At 46.2% G+C, this 14,068-nt stretch overlaps 1 protein-coding gene across 2 annotated transcripts in view; it reads right to left on the bottom strand.

The window, feature by feature from the left end:
- The window catches only part of AUTS2 (activator of transcription and developmental regulator AUTS2), a 98,867-nt gene extending 85,424 nt beyond the window's left edge, over window positions 1-13,443 (bottom strand). Inside the window, exons 1-2 of one of the 2 annotated variants that reach the window (XM_023218657.2) lie at window positions 12,453-13,443; window positions 8,880-8,931 (exon numbers count right to left, since the gene is read on the bottom strand). The gene's annotated coding sequence lies outside the window, so the exon portion shown is untranslated. Of the gene's footprint in view, window positions 1-8,879; window positions 8,932-12,452 lie in introns of those variants that run through there. The other variant, XM_023218656.1, reaches the window with a different exon arrangement.
- Window positions 13,444-14,068: the final 625 nt, after the last annotated feature.

The raw sequence follows: 14,068 nt of genomic DNA, 5'->3' as shown, positions 1-14,068 counted from the left end.
TATTCTCTGCCATATCCCCAGAGCCCAGCACAGTATGACTGCTATGAGCACATGTCTGGGAGTCAGCTGGACCGAGCTCCACCACTTACTAGCTGCATGACCTTGGACAAGTTGCCTAATTTCTGAGCCTCAGTTTACTCATTTAAAAAATGAGTGAATTACGTATAAAGTGAACAATACCTAGCAAAAAGAAAAGTCCTCAATAAATGCTAGCTATTCATAACTAACTTCAGTTTCCCTGCCTATAAAATAGAGATGCTATTTCTAAATTCTCTTCTAAATAAGAGCTGCTATGAAGATTAGGGGATAGAACGTATGTAAAATACTTAGCCCACTGTATAATTAGATCAAAATATGGTACAAGGTAGGCTAAGCACTTTCTATACATTGCCTCATTTCATCCTCACAAGAGCTCCGTGAGATGGGTTTGGTTATTCCCATTTTACAGAAGGAAAAATTGGTTCTAAGGTGTTTTAAGTAGCCCAAAGTTCCACAGCTAGTAAGTGTCTTCAAAGCAGTGTCTGTGAGAATATTAAATCCAAAGCCCATGTTCAAAGTAATCATGACAGTGCATACTATTTTGCAGTAAAGTTTTATAGCCATCATGCTTCCTCGGGTTAATTATGCAGAGTCTAAACAGCTGGCGGGTCCAACAATTATTCTTTGCAAATCATTGAAGTCATTTCTGCACTCTGGGGCAACTTCTCCATAAGTCACTCAAAGCCAGCTATAAGTTAACCCAGGTAAACAATAAGAAAGCAATTAATTTCTTGACAACTTATCAGATCTAACTTAATATAAACTCCTACCAAATGGCTGTTAGGCTACCAGGTCTCTAACAGAAAAGCCTACTGAGATCATCATCAGAGCTATGTAAGCCACCCTCCATTCCATTTGCATTAACACAGTAAGAGGCAACAGCTCCTGATTTGTCAGATTTCTGGAATGGGCCTGTAGCAGATAACATCACCAGTGCAGTGTTTGCTTTCCCTCCCTTCCAAGGCCCACCCCTGTGGATTCCTCTTCTCTTGCGCTCCTCCCTGTGGGAGTTTACTTTCTACTCCACTGATGGCAGGCTTGGTCATGTGACTTGTTCTGGCCAATGAGATTGTTAGAAATGCCACACCCACATCCAAGTGGAGGCATTCCCTGCTTCTGTCTTTGCTCTTTTCCCCTTTACTCGAAGAATAACCACGATGGGGACTGCTCCTTTGGCCTGGATCCTAGAACAAAGACAAGGAAAGCTGCGGCTGATTGGCAGATGACACCTAACATGAGACTTTTGTTATTGTAGGACTCTGAGCTATTTTGTTACTGCAGCAAAATGTGACAAAGCAGACTCACAGAGACCTGATGACTTGATGCAGAAGAGCAAAGACATCTGTCAGGATCCAGCATGTACTGGTGTGGTAGTGTATACCAGGAAGTGCTTTATAACAGAAACTGCACATGGGACAAGGTGGCCCTTCACCCCAAGCCATACCAGTGGCAGAATACTTTTTCTCAACTCTCGCATTCAGTTCATGCTGAGAGGCTTCTTCGGATGGAAAATTCTGCACATAAGATGCACACAGACCTGACAGAGCACCCCATGAGGGATTGGCAGAGCACCCCATGAGGGATTGGCTTCTTCCACTCCCATCCAAGGGCTTTAAGGGTTGATGAGAAATCATTTGTAGGAGGAGAACCAGAGGCCCAGCTCCTATGCCCAACTTTCCTCTTGGAGGTAAAATGAATCTCCACTTTCTGGGCCACTTCACAGAATCACACCAGGCCTCAGAATGCACTCTCCCAGTAAGTCCAGGCAAGCTCAACTAATGGCAGGAGTCAAGTTCTGTGGGTGGAGGAGGCGGAGGGGGGAAAAAAGAGAGTGGAACAGCACTTCTGAGTTCAGGAGAGTCTGGAATCTCCTTGGTGAATTCACGACATGGATCTTCAATAGACAGCTGTTTCTACTTTTTAAAAGCACAGACTGGGCAAGTAGGTAAAATACTTTGATGTTAGCTCCAGGCTAAATAAAAGACAGCTGAGTAAAAGTTCAGGCACCATGAAATTAATAAAATCACGGTTGCACTCGTTCCACCAGAGGTTCGGGAAGAAAGTGGTAAAAATCCGCAATGCACGGAGTGGATTACTCGAGTGGGAATCAATCATTTTCTCCACTGAAGTTTTCTGGCATTTCCTATACGGTACAGTTACTGGATTCATAATTCACCAAAGGTGCTTCCTGAGACTGAGCTTTCGGAGTAATTGAGACAAATTCTGTTAAATAAATTCCAGACGAGAGTGTATTTGACTTATGCACAGGAAAGGAAAAGAATTCTTATGTAAGCTGCAAAACAATAGAGTTTTATCTTATCTGAGGAACGTATTGCTGCTTGCCTGTGTGTATTTTACTGCCAAAATAAAATAAATTGAATCAGCTCACACATGATAACATGCTCTTTCCTAACTCATACTAATTGCTTGGCTAATTGATGTTTGTTGAACTTTCTCCATTTCATTGAGTGATTAGGTACAAAGCTAACAGTTGACATCTGTAGGCGCTTAACTGGCGTCTGTAATTACTGTTAATGTTAAATAATTGTTAGTTAATTGGAGTGGTAACTGACTGAATGGAATCCAGATTGTGAAGCAAAAAGAAACCTAGTTAAATAAACATACATTTTCAGAGAAAACATTTTTCTGCAGTTGTCAGAAACTAGAAATAATCCAGAGGCCACGGGCTAGCCACGGGCTTCCTCCATTCAGGAACCCTCCTGTCTGGGGTTGGCCCACGTGACTGAGCCCTTTGTCACTCAACTGTCATTAGACTCTACAGAACCGATCTGATATTTTTCACTTCCAATTGTCTATCATGAATGCGTATTACTTTCTGAGACAACCAAATACTAACTACATCATTAACTACACAAAACACTAAATATGAATGGATTGAAGAGAGGCTGATGAACATTCAAGCTTTTTGGTCAATATTGCCAAGGATAGAGAAAACTCTTTCAAAGGACAGCAGTAATCGCCCAGTATAAGTCAAGGGCTTTCCACTGAGCTCAAAAGTAACCAGAGTGATGTTTGAACATCTGACTAAAAGAATGGAATGGGTTACACTGTAATCTATGCCTCCTCCATCACAGGGGCACTCAGGATGGAAAAGTGGCAGCTGTCAAAGCTCTACCCAAAAGGCATCATCAAGATCACTTCGAATGCCTGAGATCTTTCACCCAGTTCACAATTCCAGTGATGGGATCCAGTATCCCAGGATTAACCACCACACGCATTCTCAACTTTGGCAAAAGATCAGTTCGGCAAAAGCAACTATTGGAAAAATGGTGGGAGACACTTTCACGCAACATGGAATATTTTTTGACTGTTACTGGTGGTTTCACACTAACAGTACAAGGCATCTGTTTCCAAGAAGGCTCAAGGGATGATTCTATACAACAAATTCTCTGCTTCTATAGGAAGGTCAATTTCCATAACAAAAGGAGCTGATTGCATGCTATTTGCAGTATGGAGTAGGAGGAGGGACTGAACTACTCACAACTCCTTTGTCTCTTGCATCAAGCACCAATTACCCTTAAATAGTACTTAACTCTCCAGACATCTCTATCTCCTAAAAACCCAAGAAAAAGCTCTGAAATAGTACAAAGAAGGTCCAGAGGGAGAAAAATAAATGAGTGATGGTCTAACTTTCCCTTATGTGGAATTTAAGGCATGACAAAAACAAAACTAATTTACAGAGGCTGAAACTGGCACAATTTGCTCTTGTGCACATCCGGAATGCACTTTACATCATGTCCTCCCTACGACTAACAAGACCCTAGGAGGAATTGTAAAATGGTCTCCATATGTTCATTCTGAAGGGATTCTAAACTCTAAACCAAATTTTTTTCTTAAGAAAGCTGTTCCACAGTCAACTGCATTATTTTCATGCTCAGAATTATTTCATGGAAAGGGCTGTCTTTGCTTTCTTTCTTTTTTTTTGAAATGGTGTCTCACACTGTCACCCCGGCTATAGTGGCACAATCAGGGCTCACTGCAGCCTTGACCTCCTGGGCTCAAGTGATCCTCTCACCTCACCCTCCCAAGTAGCTGAGACTACAAATACATGTTACCAACCCCAGCTAGAGTTTTGGAATTTTAGTAGAGATGAGGTCTTGCTATATTGCCCAGGCTGGTTTTGAACTCCTGAGCCGAAGCAATCCTCCTGCCTCAGCCTCCCAAAAGTTGTGGGATTACATGTGTGAGCGACCACGCTCAGCGGGAATGGGTTCTTCTTAAAAGTCAGAGACTTTGAGACATATTGACCTTGATGGCAATATGACTTTTACCTTTCTGTCACCAAACCAAGGAAATCCCTTGTGTCTAAACCTAAAGAATAAGGTCCTATGGTTGCCATTGAAGAATTAGGTACCTGGTTACTAAGCCAGCAGTGTCTCTGGGTAACTTGTTTCTTACCTCATCTCCTCAGGTTTCAGGCAATTTTTAAGCTAGGTCTTCTTTCTACAATGCTGATAGAACCGTACCGCCAAAAACATCCAAAGGCTCCACTAACCTAAAGGCTCCAATCTCATCTGTGTTCCACTGGAAATTCTCAGTGCAAAACCAACCCCAAGAAGAGGCCGGGTTGTGTTCCACTAACAGGCCTGGTAGAGACTGGGAGAGGAAAAGCAGTCCTGGTCAGAGAGGGCTCCAGGTGGCCAGAGTGTTGCATCTGGTGCTCTTCTTGATGAGCGTCCACTAGAATCTCCCAGGCTGATGGAGGCGAGGTGGGGTCCTGCCTACGAGGGTGAGCAGCTGCTCTGCTGCTGTTCACATTTCAGGAGACACTGGGTGCTCCCAGTAGAAAGAAGCAGAATGAGGGGCCTCATTCCCCGCTGGAGGAAACCCACGCCGTCAAGTCATTCAGAAATGCCCATTTAGCTGGGCACAGCTCCCTGATGGCTAACTCAGGGGGCTTTTCCCCAGGAGGACCCAGTTCTTCAACTTGAGACAAAGTTGAAGGAAGAAGAAGGGGTGAGAAAGTCACGGGGTAAAATACACCATGGTGCCCCTCTCACCGTCTATCCATGACTTGACTTGTCATCGTCTATCTGTGACTTATCTTGGTTACCGGCTAAATCCTGGGAAGGAGGGCTCTGAACCAAGGAGGCAGCGATTCAGGGATTTTTCTCTTCCCCTAACCTAGCTCATGGCCACACGCCAGGACTGGCATCCTAGAAACAGAGGGCTGCACAGAACTCCTGACACCCTACTAGTGTTCTCTTTCCTCCCAGACAGGCTTCCCTTCTTTTCTTTCCTCCTCAAGCAGCTCTGCTCTGGAGCAATCCAAGAGTTTTAGGAAAGATTCATTATGTTGGCAGGATAATTGTGTGCAGCAAAGAAGAACTCATTTTCTGCCCTTTTGTCTACAGACCAAACTGGTGACACCACCAAGGATCTATAGTAGGCAAGAGAGGATAATAAATACTGGCCATGTTGAATAGACTGAAAGTTCCTTTTTCGAATAAATACCCCAGGTTTTGGGGTACAGGTCCTGTTGCTCCTACAGCATTTCAATCAACTAAACAGGGACACTAAGTTAGTCTCTCTCTGCGCCTCTGTCTCACTGGGAAAATTAATTTTTTCTTTGGCAGATGGTTGAGTCACAAAGACAGAAGGATTCATAAAATTCACATGAACATCCTGTAAACATTTAAACACATAAAGATTAAATACGGCAACCATGACCTTGATTAAAGTTAAACTGTTTTTTGTGTCTACAATGCTAAGCCCTGCTCAATGCCACACCCCTTTCGAAATGCTCAGGTCTCATTGGGCAAGTTGTGTGTACATGCAAGCACGTGCTGTTTGATTAACTTGTTTTAAAGCAGGGAATAAAAGGCGTCAGAAGAAAGCGACCATTTGGAACACCTAAACACAAAATCTCTATTAAACTGGATGGCGTCTACAACACAGGGAAAGTCAAAATAAAATCAATGAACAAAAGTGATACAAAACGTACTCACTGTACCCACTCGGTTTCAACTCCTGCCCCTTCCCAATGAATTGTTTTATCCCCACCAGAGATGTTGGCCCAGGAATAGGTTTTGTTATGATTGAAAATCTTGACCTAAAGATGGTAAATGACTTATTCAAGCTCACGAGCTGACTGATGGGCCTCCAGCCATGGCCCCTGTTGCCTCTGCCTGAGCTTCATCTCCACACTGTGCAGCCCAACATCAAGGCTGTGCCCCCCCAACCCCCACCACAATCAGCTTGTGAGATTAGCACTGCCCTCCCACAGTGAAATTTTATGGACCAAATCTGCCTGCCACCAGGCTCAGCAGCATAATCTTGACAGCAGCTTAAAGCCACGCTCCTGTGAGGCCAGAATACTGCCAGCCTCTTGAGAGGGAGAGGTGATGTGTAACTTTAAACATCTGGAGGTGGAGGGATACACATGTCAGCTCCCCTGTACTCTGGTTAGACTGTCCCATAAGCTGGGGCTTTGAAGATTTCCCCAGTTGTGTTTGTTACCTGGTGTAAATTTGCCCTTTCTTACGATGCTTTTTATTGCTCTTGGCTAAAGTTACTGGACAAAGACAGGAGACCTGACTTTCAGGCACGTAAGCCGCCTTGCAGGAAAACTTGAACTTGATGTGCATGAAGCTGACAGTTCCTTGAAGGCCTTGTCAGCCATCCATCCTGTAAACACTGCCACTACCCGGAGTAAAAACAGACCCAAAACCACAAGCCTATAACAAGACTCTGCACCTGTCCTGGAGCAATTATTGACATTATCACTACACAATGAATCCCTTTTTGAAGTTGTTTTCCTGATATTTAGCAGTCTGAATACTAATCCCCTTAACAAAACTGTCCTCGATGCTTTCCCCCTCCGCACCCCCCTTAATCTCTTTCTCCCCAGGGAGGAAGGGGGTGCTGGATACCAGTGAGTCTACTTTGCACCACCTGGATTCGCACTGATTCCGTCTCTTGTCATTCATGTTACCAACAGGAATTAGCATAAGGCATTAAGGGGAAACTCTGGAGGAGAAAAGAAAGGCCATTTTGATGGAAATAAGGGGCAAAGGAATAATCTGCCATCAACTAAAATGCTTATTTGTGTATGGTTTCCCAAGCAAAGCTTAGAAAAAGCCTATGTTGATTTTAGTGTACACAAAGAAACCTTAATCCTTTCAAGGCAACTAAATCACCCCCAGAAAAGCAGCTCAGAAGAAAGGCACCCTGTCAGGGGGAGGGCTATTCACAACCAAATAGATGCCACAAATCACACTCTGTAAGTAAACAAAAATAAGAATGTGGGAAACGTTTGATTGGAAAAGGAAAGAAAGGGGGGAAAGAACCAGAGGGAAGAGGCAAAGGCGAGCTGTTCACCCGCCCTGAAGAGAGTCTTTCAGGGCAGTGGTGGCCAGAGTGCAGGTCCTGGAGTCGACTCTTATTTTAGGGCCAGATCCCAGAAAGGGGAAATACATTCCAAAGCTTTTAGTAGCAAATCAGCAGAAGACAGACACAGTCACATGTGGCAGAGGTCCTGGGGAGTGGCAGAGGTCCTGGGGGGCCGCAGAAACGAAGAAGCCCTGCCTTTGGTGACCTGCCCTCTACCACAATCTCCCTCTCCCATCACCCTCCTTTCTCACAAGGAAACACCAAGTGGTAGACAATGGTGCATTTTTACCCACGAGCACTGTATGCTATGAATGGCACATCTTCTTTTATTGGGCTTTTAGCATTATGGATAACACATTTATACAAACTTTCAGTCCATCAAAAAATATGATGAAATATAAAACTGGAATACTCCATTAGGCAATAAAAAAAGATAAAATTCAATATGACAGTAATTCTGGGAGTAACAGCAATCACATACACCTCAAGGGAACTCTAAACATAATGTACTATTTAAAATTGCAATTGGTTCAAATTCTAAAATAATCTGGGAGCTCAAAATAACTGCACTTGGAAATGTCTTACTAACCAGCTAGCAAAAATGCTAGCCAAGGCAACTACAGAAGGCTGAAATGGTCTCAAATTTCACTTTGTGAAGGCCCAAGTCTGTTCAAGTGTTACCGAGTGTCGTCTATGTAACACAGAAAGAGATTATCACAGAAAACACATCTTTACTGAGCAATTATCATGCCAGCCCCTAAATCAGGCTCGATAGTGGAAAGGCGAAGATTAAATAGTTTATATGGTTTGTACCTTTCAAATTATACACCTTTCAGAGCCCGTGATTAGAGACTCCCCTAAATTTCATTATTTCCAACAATACTGCTAACAAATGAAAACTGCGCAGAAACCTATTGGCAATGATTTAAGGTTAGTTTTCCTTTAGTACTGCTGTATCATTAGCCTCTCTTACTCTAGATTGTGGTTTGGAAGAAATTAATGGGATAGTGCATATTTAAATTCTGCCCTCTTGCTCATTTTTTAACTTTACAGAAAGCCCACAGCAGAGTGAGGCTTGGTTTATGACCATAATACTGTGAATTCTAAACATCCACTGATTACTAGAGTCTGCATTGCACATCAGCTATTTATACTTCTCCCACCGCTGGGTAGTTGATAAGTAACAATAAAGTTCAGGCATTTTGAGAACTATTCTTCTCTAGTACAGCTTTCTATATTAAAGTCACATAGTAGTAGTGATTAGTCAAATCTATTTAAATAGGGACTCAATGTATTCTTTTAAAATAAACTGGTTGTTAATGCATCACAAAGTATGCAGACTTTCATCTCAAGCAAAAACACAAAACATCAACAGTAGCTTCAGAATTAAAAGAGAAAGATCACTCTGGCTCTTCTTTCTTCCTAGGCAATGACAATGAAAGTAACATAAAAATAAACCATTACTCAGGAGAATGAATGGGTCTTACCTTTGTTTACAATAACAGTGTTGAAGAGTTTTTCAGAGCTGGCATCCGACGCCTGAAAAACAAGAAGGGGAAAAAAACGCATTATTATTGTCATTAATATTGTCATCACCATTAACATTCCCATTATTTTAAATCAATTTACTACATTTTACGAAAGCCTAGCAGGGAAGCAGCAATGTCCCCAAATCATCCATAAGGTGGTGCTAGTTGACTGCCTGAGAGAGACCTGCAGTGCAGCTACTTGCTGGGGGGAAAAAAATCAGATTTTAAAAATGTGTCCTTATTAGACACATTATCTGTGCAAAACATATTTCTATGAGATGGTACACAAAGCAATTCAGCTCATTCACATAATGATTTTGCAATTTCGTTGACAGATCATTATTTTGGAAATGGTATGCTTTTCGTGGTATTTGCAGACATGCCTATTTTTCAATTTTCTTTCACAAATCAGAAATGCCTATTATTTAACGCTAAGCTTTTCCTCACTAAAAAGTGTAAGCCAACACTGCCAGAAATTAATTTTTTTTAAAAGATTCATCTGATGACTCCAAGATCCCTGTCCCTTCCAGTAACCAAACGACCTTGGTGTTCAAAAAGACGTAAGCCGTCCTGCCCAAAAACCCGACCACTATGCATGCCACCAGCATTATTTCCTTTCCAGTTTCTAGAGAACATGTCTGCTAATTATTACAGTGGCTCTAGAAGGTGAAATAAGCCTGTTTAAACAGTAAAACTAAAGCCAATTTAAATCATACACTAATGTTCTGGAAAATAAACATGGAAGTCGCTTTGAAGGAAAATGCTGTAATGTTTCAGAAGCACTGAGTATTTCTAGAACTTGAAAATTAAAAATTAAGCATCTCCACTACATAATGTGAGGATATATCTGCATTTAAAGTTATAATGGCCAAGCTATATTTGTGGTTTCTGCTACATAACCCTCGTGAGAAATCACTCATCTTTCACACTTGATAAACAGAGATGCATATTCTGAGAAAGCAAAAGCCTAGAATGTTGAATAACTATGGAAAAGGAAATATAGGAAATAGGGGGAGTGGGAATTCTGAAGCACAGCATATTTGGACTCTGGGGCTAGCTTTTACGGACAAAGAGGATATTCCATCAGTCCTTCCATGTAATACTGACAAAGATGAAATATTCCTGTGTACATCTGGGGGACATGTTCTAGTTCTCAATGCAAGTGATACAGAAAGATAAAATATTTTTATTAAGACTGTTTTTCGCTTTAATTCCAACATTTCTTTTATGGGGGTGTTCATATGATTAACAAATCCAGACACAAATCAATGTATGTGCAAAACAAATATTGAAGTGCACACACTTATACATGCAGTTTACCATAAACCCTAGATAGATTTTTTCCTACTTTGCAGGAATAATGAAAAATACAGAGGGCCTTCCTGATATCCTAAACTATACATAACAGTACCTTTACATAAAAACAAACTGTCAAAAAAAAAAAAAAGTTAATGGGGGAGAAACAAGTTATACCTAGATCAAGAATAACGACTTATAAAGCCAAAAATTACATGATGATGCTATACTGAAATATTAAGTGAGATTTCTAGCAATGTGAGTTTCCCAGCTAAAAACTCAAGATATGTGTATTTTACCATCCTTTCATGAAAAAGTGTTTCTTAGAACGGGTTGGAATTCCTTTTGAATGTAAATTCATGTTAAATTCATGGCTTACAAAATTAATGAACTGATATAAGGGGAAAAAAAAGTCTGTGTATTAAAGTGTTTTACCAAACTGACATAACCTTTGAAAATTCTGGGATTACCTATTAAAGTGAGTCTAATTGGCCCCAAGAAATATAAAAACAAATTACTGTCTCTGAATGCAAAAAGCATAAACAGGGAAAGGAAATGGTTCCTGACCAAGTTTTTATTTGCACTTGGTGTGTGTGTGTGTGTGTGTTCCAGTGAAAAGGACAGAAGCTGTGGGTGAACAGGCCTTTTGCTTCTGCCACCTTTGTCAGCTCCACATGGGATTCACAAAGAGACACTTACGTGATCCTAATGTCTGAACCAAACTTAAGGATGTCATTATTATGACGCCGACCAGTAAGTTAATAAGGAAGTAAGTCTGACCGGATATTCAAAGAGGCTTAGGAGTGTATCTTCGACTAAAAGCTTTCTGAGCCCTTACTTGGCTGATACAAGTCACAAGGCTGGACACCATGCCTCTTGCAACTGCGAAACAGGGTGCCTCAGAAAGGCCTCCACAGAAAAACACCCAAAAGATGACCACTGCAAAGGGGCTCTGGTTGATCGTGAAAACATTCTGGATCCCTTCTCTCTCCTATCCAGGTGGTTACAACTATGGCCGACCACTGTCCTAATAAGTCAGAAGAGAGCTTCTTAGCCAAAATCTTCAGGGGAAACGACACGAGTACCCTTTCCTTTTCCTCAATGAACTTTCTTTTTACTTAGGGTTTAGAGCATTTGTACAAATGATTTCGTTCCTTGGGTCTTAATCTTGGGGATGTTCATTATTTTCCTTGCTTTCAGAAAATAGTCTGCATTTCCTCCTATTACCTGGACCATTTTCCTGGCTTTTGTTTTTTTAAATTATTATTCAAATGGAAAAGCGGCGAGCCCAGAATGAACCGACGAATTGAGCTCTTCCTTCTCTCTAACACGGGGGCACCTCTACCCCCTACAGACTTGAAGATTTCACTCACTTCCTTTCATCCCCTCGCTTGGTTTTGGAGGGTAGGGGCATGCAGTGGTTGAATCTAAAACTGACAGAAAACCAAAGCTCTCTTTTGGCTGCTTTTTATTTAAGGGGAGGGGGAATACGTTTTTTTTTTTTTTTTTTTTTGAATGTAAAAAAATATTGCTAGAAGCCGTTGTTGGCGTTTAAAGGAAAGTTAAGTAAGTGAAACAGATTGGAGGCGGGAACGCGGAGAACGAGGAAAACTTATAAAAGCCGTGCGTGCAGACAGGGTGGGACGCAGCGGTTCCTGCTCCAGGTCCACCCTCACCCCCTTCGGACGCAGACCCCGCGGGCCGTCCTCCGCTCCCGCACAGGCGGGAAGGGGGGCTTTCGAACAAGAGAACAGAAACCTCCTGAAAACTTAAGCGCGAGTTCTTTCTCCTGCTGCCGAACCCGAGTCCAGATCTCCTTTCGCTTCCCTTGGCAACGCGTGTGGGCCGGGATCCCGACCTCCGCGCGGGGGAAGCGCGACCCCAGGAGCGGGCAGAGCCACGCTAGGGCCCCCTGCTCAAGCGGACGCAGGCCCCGGCCCCCTCCCCACATCGGAGCTCGGCGGCGAACGCCAGGCCCTCCCGGGCACGACCGCGCAGCTCCGGCCGAGGGAGGAAAGTACAAAGGCGGGCGACAGGGCCACAGAGGGGGGAGGAAAGGAGGGAGGAGGGAGGAGGGGTGGCGAAGGGGCGCTTGGGCGCGCCAGATGCGAGAAGCCCGCCCCTGCCACCCCTGCCCGCCGGCCCGGCCGCCGCAACAAAAGACCCCCGACCCGGCCGCCTCCCTTCCGACCGCAGGCGGTAGGCGAGTGAGCCGCGCCCCGGGGGCTGCATTACCTGGTCGCAAAGGGTTAAGCGGTCCGGTCAGCCCTAAGTTCATGGTTTGGTTCCTTAGCAGGGCTCCCGAAGGGCGATCGTCAAAGACCAGGGGGGAAACCACCAAATCACACGAAGAGAAAACGCCCAACTCCCGACCGGGCTCGGTCCACAAGTCTCTGGGCTCCTTCTTCGCCAAAGTCCGAGAGCGGAGGCGCCGAACCAGATCCGAACCAGGCAACAGCTTCGGCGCGGCGGAGAGCCGGCGCCGCGCGCACACATCCAGCGCGGCCGAGGCCCCGGGAGGCGGGAGGAGCGCGCCCGCCGAGATCTCCCGGCCCGCGCTCGCCACTGTCTCGCGGCCGCTCCTGCGGCGCGCGGGGCCGGGCTGCCGCGGCGGGGGCTAGCGGGGCGCGTCCCGGGCCGGCCGGCGGGAGGGTGAGGCAGACAGGAGCGGCCCGAGCCGCCGCCGCGGCGCGCGGAGCTAAGAGCGAGGCGGCGGCGGCGGCGACAGGACAAAGGAGACCATGTGCGGAGGGAGGGAGGAGGGAGTGGGAGGAGGAGGAGGGCGCGCGGCGGCTTCTCCCCGGCGACCGCCCGGGGCTCCCCGACAGCCGGTCCCGCCTCTCCAGCCGCGCCGCGGGCTGCCTGGTCCTGGGCCCGCCGCGGTGCTGGAGGGAGCCGCTCCGGGAGTCGATTTTGTGCGTATCTCGCTGGCGCGCGGCCCGGGAGGCGCAACAACGACGGAGCGCGGGGCGGCGGCGCCTCTGGCCGGAGCTTGCGGGCTGGCGGGTGAGCGCCCGGGGCTGGCTGGGCTCCGGCCCGCGCTCGGCTCGCGGGCGCCTGCCTCTCCCGCCGGATCACAGCTCAAGTGAACTCCATCGGCGGCCGCCGCGGGCTCCCTAGCTGGACGGTGGCAGGAGGGGGCGGCGGCAGCACGGGGGCCCCTTTCTCCGGACTTCACTCCCCGACTGCGCCGAGCGCGCCTCCTCCAGACGCTCGCAGCTCTCGGAGCGGGACTTCCTAGGCGCGCCGAGCCCGAGCCGCCGGTGCCACCGCCCCTCCTCCGACCCGCCCCGTGCGCCCCGCCCCTCGCCGCCCCTCCTCTCGGCCCCGGCGCCGGGTCGGCCCAGCGGAGGCGCGGTCCCCGGGCGCGACGTCGACAGCTGTTGCTCCCCCCGCGGCTCGAGCCCTCGGGTACCCCCCGCTGCCTTCCCCGCGGGCGGGCGCGGCGGAAACTGCACCGCTCCTCACCCTCCCCGCAGTTGCCGCTTCCAAGATTGCGCCATGGCAGTGAAAGGCCCCTAGGCCCGCAGCCTGGGGTTGAATTGCCACCAAGCCAGTCACATCTGCAAAGAGCAGGCTCTCTGGGCGGTTGTGAGGGCTCAGTGGGAAAGTCATGTATGTAAAAGGCCTGGCACATAGTAGGCGCTCAATACAAAATAATCATTGCATTGTGGATAATGGAGACGGGGATCACGGTCTGGGTCTCAGAACACAAAGGTCTTCACCTGACCTCCTTCCCCACCACAGCCAACTGATCGCAGTGTGTTCGGTTTGATGAATAACTGAGAGCATGAACTGGCCACTTACAAATCCTCTCCTCCCAACTCCTCATACCCTCTGACACGTGCACA

The sequence above is a fragment of the Piliocolobus tephrosceles genome, chromosome 8 (genome assembly GCF_002776525.5).
Source record: "Piliocolobus tephrosceles isolate RC106 chromosome 8, ASM277652v3, whole genome shotgun sequence".
In the NCBI taxonomy this organism is placed as follows: Eukaryota; Metazoa; Chordata; class Mammalia; order Primates; family Cercopithecidae; genus Piliocolobus; species Piliocolobus tephrosceles.
This window is presented reverse-complemented; position numbering and strand designations above follow the sequence as displayed.